Here is a 22,474-nt window from a genome sequence, read left to right on the forward strand (position 1 = left end):
GATTAACCTGTTGAACTGGAGATAGTTCACCTCCTAATGACTTCATAAATATCTGCTTCAATTACCTTTGGTAAATGAAATAACCAAACAACCATTTTCTGATATAGCTGTAAAAAAAATTTGAAAAGTTTTCAAAATAAATCACTTTAAAAATGTAGAGTGTGTAACTTCTAAAAATGAAACCTATATCTATCTCTGAGTTGTGAAGAATATGTATTAAGGTTATAACAACCAGCAAGAATGCACTTTTATGTAAAAATCCATGATTAAATAGAGTCTTTCTGACTAGTGATTTAAATCAAATTCATTCTCTCTTCTGGCCTTGTACAATATGAAATAAACCGATCAGCTTTCTACATCTCCCCCACTTAAGAAATAGAAAAAGCCTGTGCCAAATTCAGCCTTGGTTCACACTGGTGTGATCATACCTGTATCTGGTTATAACAGGGTTGAATTTGCCAAGATGACTTTTGAGCATGTCTAGAAATGTATCCTCTGTTTCTGTATGTATTCACTAACATCAGCATCATGAATTAGTGTTTCAAGTGGACTAGAGATAAAAAGTGTATAGTATGTCAAGTGAATTGAACGTTTTAATGGAATACTACCAACTCATTTTTAAAACAGTATTTTTAGTTGTTATGCTTTGAGACTAAAGCCCTTTAGCGTCACAGCATGTTTTTCAGATCAGATTTAACCAAAAAAAATTGTAAACTATTTAGGAAGTTTTAACAGTTTTACAAATCATTGCCACGTAAATACCAGAAACAAAATGCTAATAATCAGAAGTAAGCTATTTTTTGTTTACAGAAACATTCACTAATCATGAAATCTCAATTTAACAGAGTGTTCTATTACAAAATGATCCTGCTTACACCATCCAGAATGTTTATTCTGGTGATTTTATTAAGTGAGTGAAACTACTGATTCTACTCATATTAATCAAACCCAGTACGTCTATCAAATGTTAATACTCAAAAAAAAAAAACAACAACCCTGGAGAGATGGGAATTTTTATGCACACAAATGTAGGTTGTAAGAGTACTGAATAAGTGGTACCAACATTTTTAAGTATCTATTTATCCTCTATCTTTTTGCTGGGTACGAAATTGGTGCCTTTTTTTCTGTAACAAAAGCCTCCCTTATTTATGGAACCAATCCTCTAGTTCTGGACTATTTTCTTTTGACAACTCATTTTCTGATACTTATTCCTTTTCAGCTATGGAAATTGATGACATCCTAAATATTTGCTGTTCATGTGCATCAGCATGACAACAGTAGCATACTCATACACTGCTCTGGAAGCCACACTCACCATCTTTCATCCTCCCTAAGAAAGAGGATGTGAGAAGAGCAGCTGTTCAACTTGGTTTGTGAAAGGGAATGAGTTATTTAATCTGTTGTCTAATCATATTGCTATTAGAACATTAAGTGCCTCCTGCATTTATGTATTCTTATTTGTACTACAGCCTAATCCCACAACCACTCGCCTTTCTTTAAACTAAAACAGCCTCTCCCACACCCAAAAAATCCCCAATAGATTTCTCCCTTCATCCAGTCCACCCCAATCCTCCTACAAAAAAATCTGACAGAACTTTAGGATCGTTTCCCGGTCTTCCAAGTCAACCTCTAGACAACAGCTCCACACACCACAGCATTTTGGGAAATGTAATGCTTATTATGGAGTTTTATTATTTCTCTTTCTACAATGACCTACAACATTTGCCTTAAAACAAAATGTAGCATAGTCCCTGCCCCAGTAACTGTGGTCTAAAAAGGCAAAGCAGAGAGATGATAGAGGAAACAGGTATCTGATGACAAACTTCCAATAATACAATGTTTTTATTATTTTTCCTGGTAAGTACTCCACAAATTCTGCCATAGCCAGCCAATTAGGTTCTTGTAAGCATCATGATAAAAGTGGGTCACTAGAAGACATAGGTTGTTAAATTTTCCATACTCCTAACTCAGGAAAGTGTTCTGTATGAGGGGCTGCAGAGGAGACACAGGCGAAAGAACAGTGTTTCTAGGGGACTAAGCAAAAAAGTGCAGCATTGCAAAATGGACAGGATCACCACACAGATTCCAGGCCAGGGAAGAGTAATGCATAGCTTTGATCCTGGTATAATTGGCTCTTCTTTTCCCTGACCCCCACAGGGGATGTACGCTTTAGGTCAAAAATATCCTTCCATAGTTTGTCCTCACAGAAAAACCCAGATCTGGAATGCTTCTGTGGGCCATCCTGCACCTGCATCGTCTCAGGCAAGTATATATAACTTCAAACACCAATCTAGGATGCTCATGAGAGGGTTTTCCTATTCTACCGCTAGGCCTCCCTAGACACACAAAATTAATGGAAAAGTAAAGTATTACACATACAGACAGAAAGACAGCTTACAGGAAAGGGATTCTAAGTTTACTGTCAAATAGTATCATTTGACATTACTTTGATATAGGGCATTCATAATATACATCTTCTATAAACACTGGTTATTAACAAGGATTACTATTGTGTGAACTTCCACTGCATTTGCCAATGCCTTTAATCCTAGTTTGGAATGGAATGGAAAATACTATAAATTCCCAACTCCACATTATGTTTTGGCAATTTCTCAGCAGAGCATAATACACCAACTGTGCAAAAAGGCTTGCTGTGTTTAAACGTATGCTATGAAGCACCTAAAGGATAGCATTCTAATGCATTTACTTAGGTCTTAAGTCTGAAACAAGGGTCCCCAGAAGTGACAGACTTGTGTATTTCATCTAGTAAAAAACAAAACAAAAATCCACTAATCAGACCCAAAATTCTCATCTTGTATTTTTTGAACAGAGTAATTTTCTTGGTGCCCAGCTGACAAGCTGCACTGGGAAATAAGTCGTACATACGACTTCCTGAGAAAGTCATACAGGTTATATATACACTGAAAACATTAAATCATCATGTGACAAAGCTGAGCTATAACAGACTAACCTGAAGACATAAGAGTTTTGTGCAATTCCTGAGTACTCTGGCTTTGTATTGTGCATCTTTAACTATGTTCTGAAGCTTTTGGCTACCTATATATAATTCTGTATAGTTCAATTTTTTTTAAGTTCCTTAAGTTAATATGTTAAGACTAAAGCCAGCCAAAGTCTGCACCTGATTGTAAAACACTCTTTTCCAGTTTGTACTTAAGTTAAGCTTCAAACATCTTCCTCCGCCACTGAATAAATATCCCACCTGGCAAAATATAAATCAAAACAAACAAAAAACCCCCAAGAAGTTTAAAATTGTGTTTTTACTCTTTATAAACACAAAGGTAGTAATTTGCCTTCAATCTGACATAAATCTTCTAATAGTTTTACTTATAATTAAGGTTATAAAGGAATACCTTTTAAAATAAAATGTTTTTCATTAAACAGTTAATTTGGCATAGGTTATGGAAAAACATAACCTGATAAGCTCATTTTTAAATGTAAGTTTTGTGTTTAAAAAGGCTTTTAACCTGTATACTTTAGGAATTAATAGGCTTTTGCCTGAGGGATCTCCTGCTGATGGGCTTGATTATGAACCAGGCATCTGTCTTAATTGTTTCCATTTACAACACACACACACACACACACACACACACACACACACACACACACACACACAAAATGAGTATAGGAAGGCAAAGTAGACCTGCTTCCACAGACCTCCGATCCAGCTCACTGTTAGACAAAAAAATGTTTGCCTTAGAGCAGGGGTCTCAAACACATGGCCCGCGGGGTTCTTGCAGCCCACCAAGCTCCCCGCATCCTACCTCCAGGCCAGGGGTGGGCAAACTACAGTCTGCTGGCCAGATCCGGCCCATGGGATTGCCCCCCGTGGCACCATGAGCCTCGCGCTGCTCCCTGAAGAGTCCGGAACCAGGTCCCTATGGACTGGGGGGTAGCACAGAGGGCTCTATCCGTTGCTCTCGTTTCCAGGCACTGCCCCCCGCAGCTCCCATTGGCCAGGAACCGCAGCCAATGGATCTTGGGGGGGGTACCTGGAAGAGCGGCAAGAACAGCACACGGAGCCCTCCACCCCCTGCTAGGGACTTGGTTCCAACCGCTTCCTGGAGCGGGGCCAGGGCAGGCAGGGAGCCTGCCCTGGAGTGCACCACTGCCACCCCGGAGCCACTCTAGGTAAGTGGCACCAGGCCGGCCCCCGCACCTGTCACACCTCCTGCACCCCAACTACCTGCCTTGACCCCCTGCCACAACCTGCACTCCCTGCCCTGAGCCCCCTGATGCACCCTGCACCCTGACCCCCTGCCGCACCCCTCATCCCCCTGCACCCCACACCCCAACTCCGTGCCCTGAGCCCCCGGCACCTTAACTCCCTGCTATACCCCACACCCCTCCTGCACCCCCTGGGGGCAGGTAGGGGGCGGAGTTGGGGTGGGGACTTCGGGGAAGGGAAGGGTGGAAAGAGGCGGGGCCTCATGGAAGAGGTGGAGTGAGGGCAAGGCTGGGGGCAGCAGGCCGGGGGGGGGCAGGTCAGTGATGTGGCCCTTGGGCCAATGCAGTAGTCCTCATGTGGCCCTCGTGGTCATCTAAGTTTCAGACCTCTGCCTTAGAGGGTAACTAAATTCTTCCCATTCTCCCAATCCTCCTGTACGAGGAGAAAGAGTAGTGCCAGGTCAAAATAGGGGGTTGGGGGCATGGGGGAAGAGTGGGAGGTAAAGCTAATGACAGCAATGCTTAAATACCACTGCAACAGGAACATTACATCATTTATTTGACAAAAGCAGTTTTAACAATCAGGAATGACCCTGCAAAACTACAAATTGTCCCTTCATTACAACTCCATAGGGGATGGTTTGATTGGTAAAGGTGGTCTTAGAGTAACAGTAGAAAAGATAGCTCACTCAAGTATTCAAGTTCCTGCAAGATATCACTTCTCACAGGCAACTTCAGATAAGGCTACCAGATTCATTCTAGCATTTTTCCTCATTGTTTGAATAAAGAGATCCAAGCACCCTATCTTCTCACAAAATCTCTTTCAAGAGCCATGCTTTGCACTGCAACTTATTTCTGCAGGTTTGAGGTGGTGTCACATCATGCCCCCAAAACATCACAAATTTTTCTTGCCCTGCTGTCTGTACAGGTCTACAGCTGCAAAAACCAGATAGCCATATGTACAAGTAATAAGCCAACCACTTACAGGGCGAGTTCAGCACCTCCCTGCTCCGTGGAGGGGTGACTGAACCCACATGGGAAACTTCACCCCACTGGTTGTCTCTCTTACTGCTGCGCTTACTTGCCATGCTCCACATGCAACTGTGAAGCTGAGCCATCTCCTTTCATCCCACCCTCCTACCCTGCCACTGAGGGCCAAGCCAAAACAATCTGCTGAAGCTCACACATCCCAGCACAAGTTCAGAAATGGCTGCAGCTAGGAAACAGGACCAAGAGCTGCCTGGAATCCTACCACTACCTTATTTAGGTACATAACAAATAAAAGGTGAATGAATGAGGCAAAACTTTTTTTTCAAGGTGGTTCAACTGTAGGACAGTATACCTCATTTCAGAGACATCTCACACATTTCATCTTTAGACTGTTGAGAGAAGTGTGCCTGCAGAGATGAGAACACCACCTATATTAGGGTACAGCAGGAAGATGAGAGAAAGCTAAGTTAGCCCTCCATAACTTCTCAGGGTACATCTTCACTACCCACCGGCTCAGCAGGTAGTGATCGATCTATCGGGGATAGATTTATCACATCTCATCTAGACACGATAAATCGATCCCTGAATGGATGCCTGTACTCCACCTCGGCAGGAGGAGTAAGCGGAGTCGACGGGAGAGCTGCCGCAGTCGACTCACCGCCGTGAGGACGGCCAGGTAACTCAAACTAAGATACTTCGACTTCAGCTACGCGAATAGCGTAGTGGAAGTTGCGTATTGTAGTTTGAACACCCCCCATGTAACCCAGGCCTCAGTATCATTACACATCAGTAGTGTAATGAGTCTGACCTATGTTGACTGGGCTACTAGTTAAAAGTCAATGCTGTTCAACGCACATTCCATAGGCCTTCCACTTAGTTGTATTTATAGCCTACTTACTCATAGGCTACTACAAGCTAAAAGCGTTTACAGAGATCAGTCACTACTCTTTCCCTAAAAATTCTTCCATTTTAAAGAATCAATTGTTTATTTAATGTGAGTATAATGGGATTTGGCCCTCTGTGGGGTGGTGGGGCACCACACCGCCTCGCTACACCCTCTCTGCTGGGTTGGGGAATACCCAGTCTATGGCCCAGACCTTCAGGCAGGGACTGAGCAAATAGTTCAATGTAAGCCCGGGCCCTGGGTCAGGGCGGGGCAGCAAACAAACAGTCAGAAGCTCAGGCCCTCAGGCAGGGACTGAGCAAATAGTTCAACAGCAAACCCCAGGCTCCTGGCTTTGAGCGACCAGGGAGAGGGGAAGACTGCCACCCGCCGCGGATTGCCGGGGTCTCCCAAGCCGGAGCCAGGCCACAGGCATCTGGCTTCTCTGGTGGCTCAAGTGAGCTCTGGGGTTGGGCTTTTTATACTTCCTGTTCTGCACCTTGACCATTGGGGGGCAGGCGCAGGATCCACTGGCTCTGCCCACTTTGGTGTCTGGGGAGGTTCTTCCCTCTGCAGGGCAGTGGGGCACCGCACTGCCTCGCTACAGTGGGTAACATGAGAAATTATTGGCATATTTGGCACAGAAGGTTGATCTATAGAATGTGTCTATTGGAATTATGAATTTATTTTCTTGCTTTTGCTACAGTATGTTGAATATATTGGCTCTCTAGACTCCAACTTCTGCCTTAATTAAAGCAATAAGTTCATAAAAGGCAATCGTTTATGGTCAGTTAAACATTCCCCACACACCACATGTGTACACACCTCAATGCGTTGGGAGTATGCAAACATTGCTATCAATGTTGAATCATTTCTGCTGATGAAATTAAATTTTATGTATGTTATTTTGATGTGTTTCCACCAATAATGTCACCTATAACACTATTTTTAAAATAGTCTCTTATAGCAGCACTCAAACAATACATTTGTTAGGAGATTACATGTTAATACAAGTTACTAATACAGGTGTTCTTGGTTTTTTGACTATATATTTAGGAATTATTAACAGGTTTACAAATCATTGCCTTGTAAGTATTAGAAATAAAACAACTGTTACAACAGCGAGCTTTTGTTTAAGAGACATTATATAGCAATAGTCATCAATTTATTTATCAGGTGTTACCATATTATAAAGTAAGCATCATTACACCACCTATGGCATGTTATTTTGAGTGAGTTTATTAAGTGGAGTGAAATCTCTAAGAACACATAGCTAACACAAAGAGGCATGAGTAGCAAATGTTAATATTAAAACTGGACAGGTGTGGCTTTTTTTCTTTTCCAGATAAATGTACTTTTTCTGAATATTAAATAAACAGTAACCAAATATTTAAGTATGTATTTGTCCTCCATCTATTTTTCTGGGTACGTAATTGGTATGTTAATTCTTCCGTAACAACCTCCCAGGTTTTTTTAAACTATTCCTCTATAGTTGGACTATTTTCCTTTTTCCAATTAGATGCCCTCAGTAGCCTGGCAGCCACTACTGGCAAATGAGAGATTAGTTCTTCATTTCCTTTTGTGGTGTGACTATTTCTGCTGGAAGCCCCAGGACGTTAACCAAAGCATCACTTGGTAACAAATATTCAACAAATTTGCAACATTTGTTTATGAATTCCATCCCAATACTCTCCAACAACAGGACATGTCCATCATATTTGCATAAAGTCTCCTCTTTCGCCACACCTTCTCCAACATTTATCCCTATTCAATCTATGTATAATTTTTAACCTGACAAGTGTGAGGTATCATTGAAACAGTATCCTAAAGAAAATTTCTTTCATCATACTACAGACAGATGGCTGCTCCACTTTTCTAGATCAAACCCCCTTCCGTCTAGTGTAATTTGTCTATCCAGATTCTTTTCCCAACATGTCATATATAGACTTATTTTTTGGTTAGGAAAGTTGTCTGCAAAAAGATTGATGTGAATTGGTTATAATTTCTTTTATTCTTAATTGTGCAGACACCATCACTTCTATAAAAGTTAGCTTTCTGTATAAAATAACTTTTCTAGAAAGCTGAGAAACCATGGGAGAATGGATTTAATCACATTTCTACTCAATTGATCCATCTATAGATTAATCGCAGGTTAGGTGGCCACCTAGTGGAAATAGATAGTATGTTTTTGGAAATTCAATGTAGTTTCATATTAACAATCTGTTCTACAGAAAATCTTTATTCACATTAATGGACATCAGTTTCATTTATACAGTTTTTTTATACCTCTGAAAACAAGAGTGGGAATTTTTATAATATGTACAATTCAATTTCAAAAAATAATACTTGTTAAACATACTGGACTGATAATCTTAGGAGTCCTAGTTAGGTCTGCAGATTTGTCATTGCATTTTTTTCATTTAAAAAAAAAAAACAAAAAAACAGAGGAACCACAATAAATTTACTCAATTTACCATGACTGCTTACTGATTTCCAATTAAAAAATGGCACCCTCCTTGATGCACCCAGGGGATACTACCCACCTGCAACAGCAGCACCCTTCATCTCAGCACTGCAACCCTAATCCTGCCCGGTGAGAAGGGTAGACTAGGGTTAGGAGTTGGTAGATGAGCCCATCTTGGTGTGCTGCACTCACTCTGGGCAGCAGCAGCTGCTGTTGGCTGCGAGGCTCGGCATGGCACCCCACTACAGGCATTACAACCTAGCCCACAGGGTCACAGTAATACTCAGGTTTCTCTCTCTCTCTTTCACGCACATGAACAAAACACCATTGCCCAGGGTGAGTGCTGCATACTGGGACAGGGAAGGCTTGTTGTCCTGAGCCTTTTCACTCACCAGGCCCCCCCTCCACACAAGGCTGGCAACTCATCAGCCACCATTTGGGGGGGGGGAAGGGGAGGGGAACCACAGGGAAAAAAAGTCAGGGAAACAGAAAAAGAATTACAGTAACTGTAACTTCCCCCACACCTCCTATGACAAACCTACAGCCCTAATCATAGTAGAAAGGGTACCAAGAACACCAAAATGGAGGAAAAACTAGCATAAAAGAAAGTAAAGCTCTATCACTACAAAAGGGAGTATATCAAAACACAACATCATTATTGGAAACACTAAATAGCTAGTCAGTTTTAAGCAATTTCCCTACAACCCCACCCTATTAGCCTATCCTCCCAACTCTACTCCATTCATTTACAACACCCTCTTTGGATACTCCTCCCTTGCCAAAACAACTAAAATCCACCTCGGGCTGGGGGAGGGGGAAAGGAAAGACAGCCACACACATCTATCTTGGTTTTATCAGATTTCTTTTAATCCTTCCCTATGTCCTGAACTTTCCTCACTCTAAAATTAAAAACCTGCTGTTTCTATCATCTTATTTCAAATGTTACATCTATGTACACACTTCAGTCTATGAAAACTAGACTAAAAAATTAATGGAGATGTTACTGGAACTTGAGGGCTTTTATTACATCAGTTAGGCTCATCAGGAAACAGAAGTTACAGATAGATCTGTGGAGAAAAAAAAAAATCTAGAGGTGGAGCAGAGTGGATGGAGTCTTCAATGACTGAAGAAAGGGATGTTGGTGGCTAGAATCTATTTTCACTGGATAGTGAAGAGAGGAAAGTGGGTGGAGTTGTGAACTATCATGGGGTTAAGTTTGCTAGGATCCAGAAACATCTGAAAGGTGAGCAGGACACCTGACAGTGAAGTCCTATATAAAAGCTGCTTAGCTTAGTTTATTTTCATGGTCTTTAATGTTGACTTTACTGATTGGTGTTTTCTCATTTTCATTATAGTAAATGAGAAGCTGTTACCCCACGCTATTTTTATTTAAACAGCCAAGAGAACCTCCAAATTACTAGTAAGGAAAAAAAACAGTAATTGTGGAAGTGACAGTTTTAGAGGCATCTCTGGGTTTGTCATTAACATCTCCTTAAAAATTTTATCATCAGGATAAGTGTGTGGAATGTAGTACTGTGTGGAATGTAGTGCTGTAACCGATGTACCAAGAGCTATTACCAAGAAAGGATTACTGTTCTGTATTATTTCTCTTCAGTAATGTGCCAAACAATGCAGCACAGTCAGAGTTTGTTTATTAATCCAGGAAACTTGTTGAAGCACAAATTATTACTGTCCTAGGGCTAGAAGTGATTTAGACAGCCTTCTTTGAAGTTTATTCAAGTTAGCTTTTAATAGGTTAAATTTCTTACCTCAGTAGTGAGACTTCCAGATTGCCCCTTAAAGAGGCAGCGTTTATCCCTGCCTAGACTTCATTCAAACAGATAAGACTAATCAACTTTCAAAAGTTTTGCACCATGGCATCCTACTATCTCCCCCATCCCTAACTTCCTCCACCTCTCATTTTAGTGAGCAACCTTCCAGGGGTAGGGAGTCAGAATTTGCTGGTAAGAGATAATATGATAATGGTAAATTCTGAACAAACTTCCAGATGAAAAAATCTGAACAATGCTACCCTGCATCATTTCCACAGCTCAGTAGAAATCAGATGGATGATTTAGGACAGAAAAGGCGAGGGGGCATGAAACTTCAGAATACGGATACAGACACTGGGGTTGTAAATTTATTATCTATGTATCAGGTCAGTCCAACATGGATTCTGTCTGCTCTAAATGATGCTCTCCAATGAGGTAAGTAATCTTGGGAATGCTATATTTTGAAACACAGAGCTGTTTTACTCAAGTCCAGTACAGATGAGATTTTCTGCTCTTAATATCTTACCTTCTGCTAAAACACAAGTTATTCTGAAAAGACTTTATATAGTTTTGAATTCTGAGCATTCAAGAAGGGATTGGACTTTATTAATTGATATCTTCAATGAGAGAAATGAGTGGTCCTAGGAAAGTCTCCTTTTTTAAATTATTTCTATTTATACTTTAAACAACATTTGAGAAAACAGCAAAAATTTACACAGCAGTAATAGCACTTCTAATCACCATGCAAGAAACAGCTGTGTCTGTACATTCCAGACAGACTGCTCTCACACACACACAAAAATCTGCTCCCTGCCTTTTTTAATGTTAGAAATTCAGATCTGGTCTATGACTGAAGTCTGTGCAGTAACTGAAATGCTAACGTCACAAGAATCAGGACTGTGAAAGCTTAGCAAAGAGACATTTTTTAGGCAAACTTCATTTTTGTTAGTAGTGCACCTGTTTTACCTGAAAGTATGAATGTACTGAAGAATGAATATGTATTTAAGATTTAATATCCCCTTTGATTAGAGTGTCAGAATTCACGACATTGAACAAATCCCTCAAAGGATTCTCCAGGAGAATGAAAGACCAGGTTTGGCATTCATGATATTTAGGATAAAAACAAGAAACATTTAAAGAGAGACACCTTTGATGCTCTCTTTATATGCCATTTTAGAAAAACAACAGTGTTTTTAAAAATCCTTTTCAGTTTATCTTTAACAAAAATGAAGCCACTTTATTATACTACATTTGAAAGGGACTTCTGCTTTTAAGACAGCAATTGAGCAAATATGGTAGTAATAGTCTTACCAAATATCTGTCACTCAAATGCTTATGCAGACCTTGCCTGTATACATCTCAAGGAAGAAACTCTGTCAGGGAGGACGTAGCACAGTTGAAAGCTGCCACAATCTTCCTCTGCTGTAGATCACAATGGGATAGCACTGCCCAAAAAGTGGGAGAAGAGAACCAGGAGGGGATATAGCAAGAAAGGGCTAAAAACATAAAATGGAACAGAATTGCAGGGGTTTTAACTTGATGTAAGGCAAAAGCTGAATTCCTCTGGCTCATGTCGTAGATTCCTCAAATTTAGATACACAGCTTTCAGAAAAGCAAAAAAAGCATTTCTTGGAACAGTCAGAAGGTTACATAACAAACAAATGGCAGGCTTCCTTCCTTATTGCCTGCCTTATGATGTCTCAGCATATGCCTCTGTACAGATGGAATGCATCTTGTATTTAGGAATCCCGTCACTCTCAATGAAGACTTTACTGTCATCCATTCCAGGGTGTAGCAGGAAAGAGGAAATGTTACTACTCAGCATGGTTCATGTTTTTCCTTGCTTTGCCTTCTCTTAATTCATCGAAGACTGAAATCTGCCTGATTTCCTTTATTCTCTGTTAAGACCAATTATAAAAATAGTTACTCCCAAATTCTTTTAGTGTAAGCGCTAAAGACAAGAAAATAATAAATTTAAATTCTTTAGGACACTTTTTAGGTGCTTTTATATCTCCACAAGTTTAACTACTCGGGGACATGTTCACTGAGGCTGGTGCAGGAATTGGAATTTACTAGATTTCTGCCAGATGGAAGGCAGGCAATGCCTCATTTCAAGTTTACACCAGGAAAGAACTAATGTTCAAAGTTAAGCACTATGCTGGGGCTCCACAGGATTCCCCCTGGCCAGGAGGGATAGCATAAGATGTACTAAATCAACACTTCCTTGCTGCACTGCCCACACCCTTCCATAGTCAAGGCTGTCAACTTTTTAATTTAATGAAAGCTTATAACACACACACAAAAATACCAACAATTCAAGCCCACTCGCTCAACATTGGTGAACAGTTTTTCAAACCCCAAACACAAGCAGCAACTCACAAAATGACACAGTGGTGACCCAAAAATGCTTGAAAGTGTACAGAATTAAACACCAACACTCAATCAGTGAGGGACTGGAATTTGCAGAATAGGTGGACCATACAAAGATGTCTTACAGAGTGGTCTGCAGAATGAAATAGCCAAAGTAGTAATAGCAAGGGGTGCAATGACATCAGGTCTTACGATAGAGGTACAGTAGGTAACACATGCATGAGTAGGCTCAAAATGACTTGAGGTACATCTTATAAAAGTGAGACAAGAAGTCTGCAGATATTTTCTGCTAGAGGTCACTGCCTGAGCAGACTCCACCCTGAAGTGTTTGTATGAAATAAACTGGTTCAACCACTTCAGAGCTAGTATTCTGTTCTTCAGATAATATCCTGGCATTAACCTCTCTAACAGAGGATGATAATTGAAGAAGAAAACCTATACACAAAATGTATATTTGATCTGCTTTCCTTGAACATTACACTCCCAAAGACAGTATTCCCTTTCCATTTTTACTACTCCTTCCCACTCTTCTACCAACCTAAATTTGTCTAACATGAATTGCCTAACTTCAGGGTAAAGCCTGATATACCTGTAAAGCACCACGCTCCCCAGTGGTGCAAATCAAGCACCATACTCCAAAGTGGTACAAATGGATCCCAAACTGTGGTCCATACAATAGTTGTTGAACCAAGGGAAGCTGGCTTGTCACATGGTGCTGGCTCTCTCCCTGTTTCCAGTTATTTCTAGAGATTTCCAGGCTCTCTGATCATCCATGGGTCTGGTTCTACCAGCATGAGAGGATGCTCAGGGGTGTAGGAGAGAAGAGGAGGACCAGACTGATGGACAACATTTGAAGGGTAGAGACCAATACCAGAACAGAACAGAAGGTTGGAAGATCAGAGTAAAAAGTAGCCAAAAAATATTCCAAACTAAATAAAATAAATACTCTGTTACTTTTAAACAAAAGGAACAGTAGAACTTGCCAATATAATATTATAGAATCACAAATTAGAGCTATAACAGTCTAATATACTAAGACACTGCCCACTGTGAACGTTTTCCCCCATTATTCTAACACAAAATTAACTCATCCCTTCTATTATTCCTTTTTTTATTAATATATAATTGACTCTCCCAGCCACCTCTCTGCATGCACGCACATACATGATGTACTTATATAGTAAGCTTTTCAGGTCAGGGAGTTTCTTTGTTGCACAATATAACAGTGTCTAGCACAACAGAGCTAATGGCTTTAGGCACTGACACAATATTTATATAAAAAATAAAGTTCCTATCCCCATCTCTCAGAGCATGTCCTGGTAACAGTTGCCATCACCTTTTCATTTTTTTTTTTTTTTTGGTCTCCCCTTGGTCTTTTTCTATCTTCTCCACTCCACAATACTTGTTTTTTAATCATTCCATGTGCCCTGCTCACCAAAGGGCAAAATGTTGCCCATGGTCATGATGTGAAGTCTCACTGGTGGTTCTTTGGAGCCAAACCTCAGGTGTTCTTGCAGTTGAACTTCATACCATAAGAAAAGAGAACCAAAAATTAGGCAGCAGCAGAACTAAAACTGGAAAAATAAAATGGTATTCTCTCAAGTCCCACATAACGTGTCACTTCTGGGTTTACTTCACAATTCTCTCCTAGCATCCCACACCATAGTCAGGATATAAAATAAACTCATTCTGGAAGGATGCAACAGGAGCTGCTAAGAGGATGGTATAGGAACTGGTAATATGGTTTCAAAATGTTTGGTTATTTTATAGCTCTGCTGCCAGGCTGTCCTCAAAAGGATGAGGTCTCTCTCAATGCAGTAAAGTAGTAATAGAACTAGCAAGTAGCAAGAACTGAGGCCCTGCAGTTGGAAAGCTAACATTCAGAATCAGAGAAATGAGATTTAAAGTGGGCAGCTTATACAAGTTTTGAGTATCTGAAGTCCAGTCTCAACCTTGATCATACCTCAGGACAAACTACATTTATAAAAAAAAAAAAAAAAAAAGGGGGGGGGGGAGAGAGGGGAGATTTGGGTCAACCAAAATGTTTTGTGAATTCATGTAGATTTTTGGATCACTGTTTTTCATAACAAAACAAAACCAAAAAAAGTCAGAAGTGTCAACACAAACTATTTCTATGTTATCAAAGGTTTCAGAGTAACAGCCGTGTTAGTCTGTATTCGCAAAAAGAAAAGGAGGACTTGTGGCACCTTAGAGACTAACCAATTTATTAGAGCATAAGCTTTCGTGAGCTACAGCTCACTTCCTCAGATGCGCCTCACATCTGAGGAAGTGACCTGTAGCTCACGAAAGCTTATGCTCTAATAAATTGGTTAGTCTCTAAGGTGCCACAAGTCCTCCTTTTCTTTTTATGTTATCAAACATTTTGATTTTGGGGGGCTAGATTCAGAAGACATTCAGAAAACCACCAGAAGAGGTGGTTGTGGTGGTCCCTCACATCTTTATGCCCAATAACCCAGTAATTAGGGCACTTACCTGGAATGTGGGAGACCCAGGGTTGGATTCCTAGGTGTTCCCCCTCCCAGGTGAGTGCCCTAACTATTGGGCTAGAGAGTTATTCTCTCACTTTCTGTATAAAATTCTTGAATAGTCGTTGGGCTGAAGTGGAACAGCTTCAAGAAGAAAGACAGAGTCCACCCGAGACAAGCCAACAGCCTGATACTTAGGGCACTCTTCTCAGAGGGGCACACACGGGTTCCAGTTCTTGCTCCAGAGCAAGAATTCAAACCTGGGTCTCCCACATCCCAGCTGAGTGCCCTAACTATTGGGTATAAAGGAGGAGCAGAACCACTACCTCCTCTTGAGGCTTTGTGGTCTAGCCCTCCATTTCCTTTTCTTTTAAGTGCCCAAAATAAAAACATTTCATTTCAGGTTCAGCTGGACCCAAATTAAGCTTTTCCAACTTTTTTAATTGTTAAAAATTGCAAAAAAAAATCCATTTTGGTTCAACCTGAAACTTTTTTTTTTTTTTCAGATCTTACGGTTATTTCACACAGTTCTAGTGCCAAGATTGCAATGGAAGAAGGAAGCATTTTGTAAAAATGGAAACATCCGACCAGCTTTTTCATTAACAGCATAAAAACAACAGAAACACCAGAGGCAAGATCTTCCTCACCTGCATTCCAGACCCTTTATGTCAGCTCAAAGGGCCTTAAAGAGTCCATACTCAGCTAGGAAGGATTCTGCAAGCACTGCAGAAGACAGATGTAAAGCTGACTTCCAAGGATCCCCCTCCCCTGGCATAGGGAGGCATAGACACAGCACATAGCATTGCAGCATAGAGGGCAGTCCCATGAAGCTATCACAACTTAGGCCTTCAGGGCTGTCTTAAATTATGCTGGGAGCCTCTCTAGCTCATGCAGTAGCAGCTGAGCAGAAAAGTGGCTTAAAGCCATGTTAGTCAGCCCCTCTCTCTCCCAATAGGTGCAACAGATACACAGTCCAGATTTTGTATAATCATAATTCTACTGAAGCCACTCCAGCTAAAATCTCTTCTCACACACAGTCAAAAATAGGATAAAATTCATTAACAGGAAGAGTCACTAGCTTCACCAGCACCAAAAAACCACCGAACAATATCTACCCTACCATTATAAACAGATAAATACAATCCATATTACCAGAAGTTTGAAAATTAGAATTTTGCTGTTCTTAAGTATGGCATGCTCCACTTCAGTGGTTCTCAACTCTTCCATACTGCCAAGCTGTCTGGATTGGCTCAAGAGCATGAGTACCAACCTCAGGGCAAACTGTTAAGAAGCAGAGCATAAACCCCAAACTGGTTGTGAAATCTACACTTAGATTTCACCAACCAAGTATCAAGTGTAAGCCCCACAGAACTATAGCAGCCTAAACATGCAGTCGAAGACAGTCCCTTGGGTACTGCAGTCCCTCCTGCCACCTAGGCAAGCTTGCCTTTGTAACAGACAGTCCCTTACAGCAAAAGTCAAAACAATATTCAGGTTACTCAGAGGCCCCCAAAAAGTCAGTCACTTACTCCAGGTCAACTGCGCCTTAAACCTTGCACCAAAGACAGTGCTTGTATCCAATTGTATAATAGTTAATAAATCTTTAGTTAATTTAAGGAAAAGAAATAGAGTTATTTACAAGGTTAAAGCAGGTAAACATACACACACAAATGAGTTACAGTCTTAGGGTCCAAAAGGTGATAGAAGCTGCTGTAATAAGCAAACTCTATATGTCCTTTAGGGCTAACGCAAACCAAACACTGGGGATCTTTTGCTTATGCTTGGTAATACTTGTCCCTCAGAGTCCAAGCAGCATAAGAATCTCGTTTCTTCTTGTAAGGAATTTTTATTCATTTCCTCCTAGATTTCAAGCTGATGGGGTATGTTCAGTGCACATATACTCTTCATTCGGGGGGGGGGGGGGCAGGAGAAGAATCCAATTAAAATCTTTGTTCTTTGTTTCACAATGACTCATTTGGTTTCAGCGGGCCTTCTTGTGGGCAGAACCTATCACGTCCTGTAGGAAGCCAGCATTTTATATTAGTTTACGTTACCTCCTGTTTGGTGAGTTACACAGTTACAGAGGTTTACATTGTAAACACTTAATATAACCTAATAATATGGGGGTACAGATGTTATAAATGAGATTAATACCTGCAGCATCCTACAAGCATTTCATAAAGTCTAAACACATTCTTATAAACTTAACATCTATTTTAACAATAACACACAGGTGAGCCAGACTGATTTCCAAGTATGTATTGGTCAGTGTTCAGATGAGGCATAGGGGCCCTGGCATGAGCTGGCACCTAGTTTGCCAGCATCACACATACCATGACCTGATGTTACACACATAAGTTTCAGGATGCAAACTAAGAACTGTATTCTTCATATACACATACCCAAATAATTAAAAAGACACTCAGCTTGAAATCTAATCAGTTGAAAAGGTGAGTTCAGAGTAAACGGAGGTACTCTGCACCCACTCCCTTGCCAATCACATTTATAGAATACTTGATGGTCATCACTGACTACTCTATAGGCAGAGTCACAAAAGTAATCCTAACCAAAGGAAGTTAAGCAAGCATCACCAATTCACAGATGGAGAAAACAGGTAAACGGCAACCAATGCGACCAAGGTCACAGACTGTATCAGTACTCAGGAATTTCTGGCTCCTAATCCTGTGCTCTGTCCACCAGATAATGCAGCTACCTATGCTCCACCTCTCTACTTTCCACACAGCGCACCACCAAACACCAAAAAACTCAGAGGCTGTTAAGGATGCAAACTGCAGGGGAAACGTGAGGTGGGAGTCAAAAGATATGGACCTTATGCAACATGCTCAACTTCTCACTTCTCTCAAAACCAACATTAATCTGAAGCATGGTACCCCAGAGATTGGTCCAACAACTAATGCAAAGCTTTTTCAGTGATATTTAATTTTATCCTATAAGAGGTCACATCAGACCTTCTTATTATGAGGAGAGATTAATAAAACTGGGACTTTTCACCTTGGAAAAGAGGCGATTAAGAGAGGATATGATAAGAGGTCTATAAAATCATGACTGGTATAGAGAAAGTAAATAAGGAAGTGTTATTTTCTCCTTCTCATAACACAAGAACTAGGGGTCACCAAATGAAATTAATAGGCAGCAGGTTTAAAAACAAACGAAAGGAAGTATTTCTTCACAATTCACAGTCAACGTGTGAAACTCTGCCAGAGGGTGTTGTAAAGGCCAAGACTATAAAAGGTTTCAAAAAAGAACTAGATAAATTAATGGCGGATAGGTCCATCAATGGCTATTAGCCAGGATAGGCAACAATAGTGTCCCACCCTAGCCTGTTTTCTAGAAGCTGGGAATGGGTGACTAGGGATGGATCACTTGATGATTACCTGTTCTGTTGATTCCCTCTGAAGCACCTGGCATTGGCCACTGTCAGAAGACAGGATACTGGGCTAGACTGACCTTTGATCTTACCCATTACGGCAATTCTTATATTCAAGTGTTTTTTCAGTAGTCTCAGACAGAACTATAAGGAACATTTCTGCTTTTGAACGAAGACATATAACAGTTATTTGCTGAAAGTGAACATGCCTAATATTGAATTTTAATAAACAGCCCAAGTACATTTTTCTTAGAAACAAGGCAATGAATTCATCTAGCAAACAGGCTTTCAACTTATCAATTCAAACGAAAAACAAAGGACACATACACAGTGCTGAAAACCAAGATAGGCAACATGGAACAGAATGGTCCAATGAAGGTCACAGCATAATGATCCTGCGGTGGCGATGCTTGCATCTGAAGAGTTGGAGGATTCCTACTCTTATTCAGGAAACTATGATAATAAATACAAGGATCCACCATTTTTGTCAAGAGAAGTGTGTGCGCATGCACACACAGTGTTCTTGAGCAATTTGTTAAGATCAAGCATGGCAAAACTACACATGTTAAAGAAAATTGCTTTTGTTTCAAGAAAGTAGCACATTTGTAATGGATTAGCATCTCATTGAAATGAGCAGACTTTAATGGACTAGTTAAGTACTTTCCAGGTGTATTCTTACCAGGAATGCTGACAAAACCGGAAGATCCAATATCAAAAGATTTTCCCCTTAGCACAAGTGTACTTGACTGTAGAGTCTACATAATTATTCAGGTATTTATCTCTGAGTGCTTTAAATGAGGCTTAGAAAAACAAAAGAAAGTCAGCATTAGCAACACAGTGCTGATCAGAGATGCCATGAAGAATGCAGGCCTCTTTGGTTGCTGCATTTGTGACCTGATAATTTCTGTAAGTGCATGGTGCCATGGAGTACTATGAAGATGATAAAATAAAGTATCATAACCAATTTAAGAAGTCAGAAGTTATCCTGGATTTTTACTCTTCAGGAAGAGTAACTAGAAGCCAGGGTAGGACTAGTTTTTTTAAAGCAATAGACTTTACATGCTGCCATATAGGAGAAAGGGTTTAAGTTCTTCACATACACCTTCTGCCTTCCGAAAGCCAAAAAGGAAGTGCCTCATCAGTAAACCTTTCAGCCAGAAACCAGGGCTGTAATGCAAGATCTCACAGTTGTATGTTCAGAAGCTAGCTCAGGAGAAGAGGGTCAGGAGCTGAAAGGGGAAAAAGACTATAGAATTATTTGGAACTCTGACATTCATGAGTAGTTTATGACAAAATGATTAAGAATCCAAGTGAGGTTGTGAGGATTTTCATTAAGCCAATGTATTTAGTTTAATATTTGTTTTATGGGACACCTACATATAACAAATATATCAAACTTTCCGGTTTCTAAAAGAAACTATACCTGTTAACTTAGAAATAGGTATAATCTAACATGCAAATACAATAAAGATGAACATAGAGTTCAAGAAAAATAAAACACTACTTTCTAGCAGAAGGGACAACTTCTGTCAAACGAAAAGTTCATCTGCACAGAAGTGTCAGATTTAAAAACCGTAAAGCAGAGGTGGGAAAACTACGGCCCACGGGCCACATCCGGCCCACAGGACTGTTCTGCCCGGCCCCTGAGCTCCCAGCCGGGGAGACTAGCCCCCGGCCCCTCCTCTGCTGTCCCCCCTCCCGCACAGCCACAATGCCGCGCGGGCAGCATTCTGGGCGGCAGGGCTACGCGCTCAAGCAGGGCTGTGCAGCAGCATGTCTGGCTCCAGCCGGGCTGCGTGGCTGCCAGACATGCTGCTCTGAGTGGCATGGTAAGGGGGCCATGCCAGGGCCGGGGGGTTGGATAAGGGGTGGGATCCCAGGGAGCAGTTAGGGGGCAGGGGTGTGGCTAGGGGGCGGGGCAGTCAGGGGACAGGAAGCAGAGGGGGTTTGGATAGGGGATGAGGTCCTAGAGGCGGGAAGTTAAGGACAGGAGTCCCGGGAGGGGGCAGTCAGGGGACAACGAGCAGGGGGGGTTGGATGGGTCGGGGTTCTGAGGGGAGCTGTCATGGGGTGGGAAATGGGAGGGGTCAGGTAGGGGGGCGGGAGCCAGGCTGTTTGGGAAGGCACAGCCATCCCTCCCCAGCCCTCCATACAGTTTCGCACCTCAATGTGGCCTTTGGGCCAAAAAGTTTGCCCACCCCTGCTGTAAAGTGCATTTCAAGAACTTCGGAGTGTATCTTAATTATCTCACACTATGCACAGCAATCTTGGCAACTACTCTTGAACAGATTCAGAAATAATTTTATCAAATTGTTTATGTTTAGAAACAAAGGGAAATTGCCTTTAATACATGACTACAACTGCTCATTAGAAAGTAAATGATTTTCAAAAAAAATTCAGGGAACAATATCAAGGCAAATCATCATTTACAATGGAAAAAAAAATCATTCCATTTCTGGCAGCCCCAAGCATTCAAACTCTATACTAAGCACACATATGCTTCCAATACTTTTAACAGCAGAAATGAAATGCAGTATTTAATTTCCAAAAAGGCTTTTCTAAGTTGTCAAGTCACAACTTAAATGTAAGACTATTTACATAGAAAACATTGTAGCACCTTCAAAAAATTAAGCACACTGGTGCAAAATTTCAGCAGAAAATCATTTATGCTTTCAAGTTTTTTGCACAGCTACACAAGCTTTTTCCACCAAGTTCAACGATACTAATATAAATTTTAAGAAAAGCAAATGCATGCCATTGATACATAGTTTTTAATCAATCTTATGGCATGAGAGAGATTCTCAATCTAGAACAAAGAGATGAGATTTCCACCACAAATCTCTGACGTATTTTGGGCACCTTCCAGATAGAATCTAAAAAATAACAGTAAGTCATGCAAACCTAGTTGCAGTGGTATTACCTGTGGTCAGAGTAATTGTTTAGTGCCTCACTGATTGCCTATTGAAATTGGAGCTTAAAATTTACGGAATTTCATCTGTAAAAAAACAAAATAACTTTTCCTTTAAGCAAATTTCCTCATTGCGCAGAAATAGGATCAGGCAATGCAATGAAGTAGATATTTCTTTCATATATAAAAAAACCTCAATGCACTCTAGTTTAAAATACAGACTCTTGAATTCCATTGCAGATTGGATTTAGAATTGCTGGAAGCTGTGAAAGCGGCTAACTTGCAACACTTCTCATACTAGTCATTTTTATTAATATTGCTGCTTCTCACACTTGCTTATTTAAAAATTTAAATTATCTAAACATTATTTTTTGGCACTCTTAACAGAATAAATACCTTAAGGAACACGGAGGCAGAAACTTTAGGTGTTAAAAGCTACAAGACGATGCATGCAGCAATCTGTCCACTGATTTCCTGTGATGAAACCATACGGTTACTCACCATCTAATTTTAAATGAATCAGACTTGGAAATTACATTCAGCAGACAAGCAAGCATGGAAGCATACATTGCTTTTTACCTTGTCTTCTGTAGCTTAGTAACTCACTAAGTACAAACCCTGAAAATGCTACAAATAATGCTTACACACATACTATTGTTGCTAGAGTTAGTAATGCACAGTAATTTGAGGCCTTCTCACACAAACACAATCCTGGATAGCTGCAGGCTTTCCAATGCATGAAGGAATCAGTGTAATGGTGATGTGAGAGGAGCAGTGGGTGTAGGATGTTGAGAGGCATGCTCACCAGCTCATTCTGGCTGACCCTTTGGTGTCGGATGGAAATGTAAGGGGAATTCAACTTCTCCTATAGGTCATCTACAGAGTCTGACAAGTCTCTATTCTTCTAGAAGAGAAAATAGCACTTTCAGATCCTATGCACAAAATCAAAGAGCATTTATCACAGTGGTGGAAGTAGTATGTCTATTTTTCTGCTGGTTTGTGGGCCAAAAGGTAAAAAAATTCTATGC

General features: G+C 40.7%; 1 protein-coding gene across 14 annotated transcripts in view; it reads right to left on the minus strand.

Moving 5' to 3' along the window:
• Positions 1-22,474, minus strand: part of RAPGEF6 (Rap guanine nucleotide exchange factor 6) — a 227,820-nt gene that overhangs the window by 191,765 nt on the left and 13,581 nt on the right. The window contains exon 1 of one of the 14 annotated variants that reach the window (XM_073355607.1): positions 19,218-19,338. The exons of the other annotated variants lie outside the window; for them this stretch is intronic. The gene's annotated coding sequence lies outside the window, so the exon portion shown is untranslated. Of the gene's footprint in view, positions 1-19,217; positions 19,339-22,474 lie in introns of those variants that run through there. 14 annotated transcript variants of the gene reach the window in all.

This window comes from Lepidochelys kempii, chromosome 8, assembly GCF_965140265.1.
Source record: "Lepidochelys kempii isolate rLepKem1 chromosome 8, rLepKem1.hap2, whole genome shotgun sequence".
NCBI lineage: Eukaryota > Metazoa > Chordata > Testudines > Cheloniidae > Lepidochelys > Lepidochelys kempii.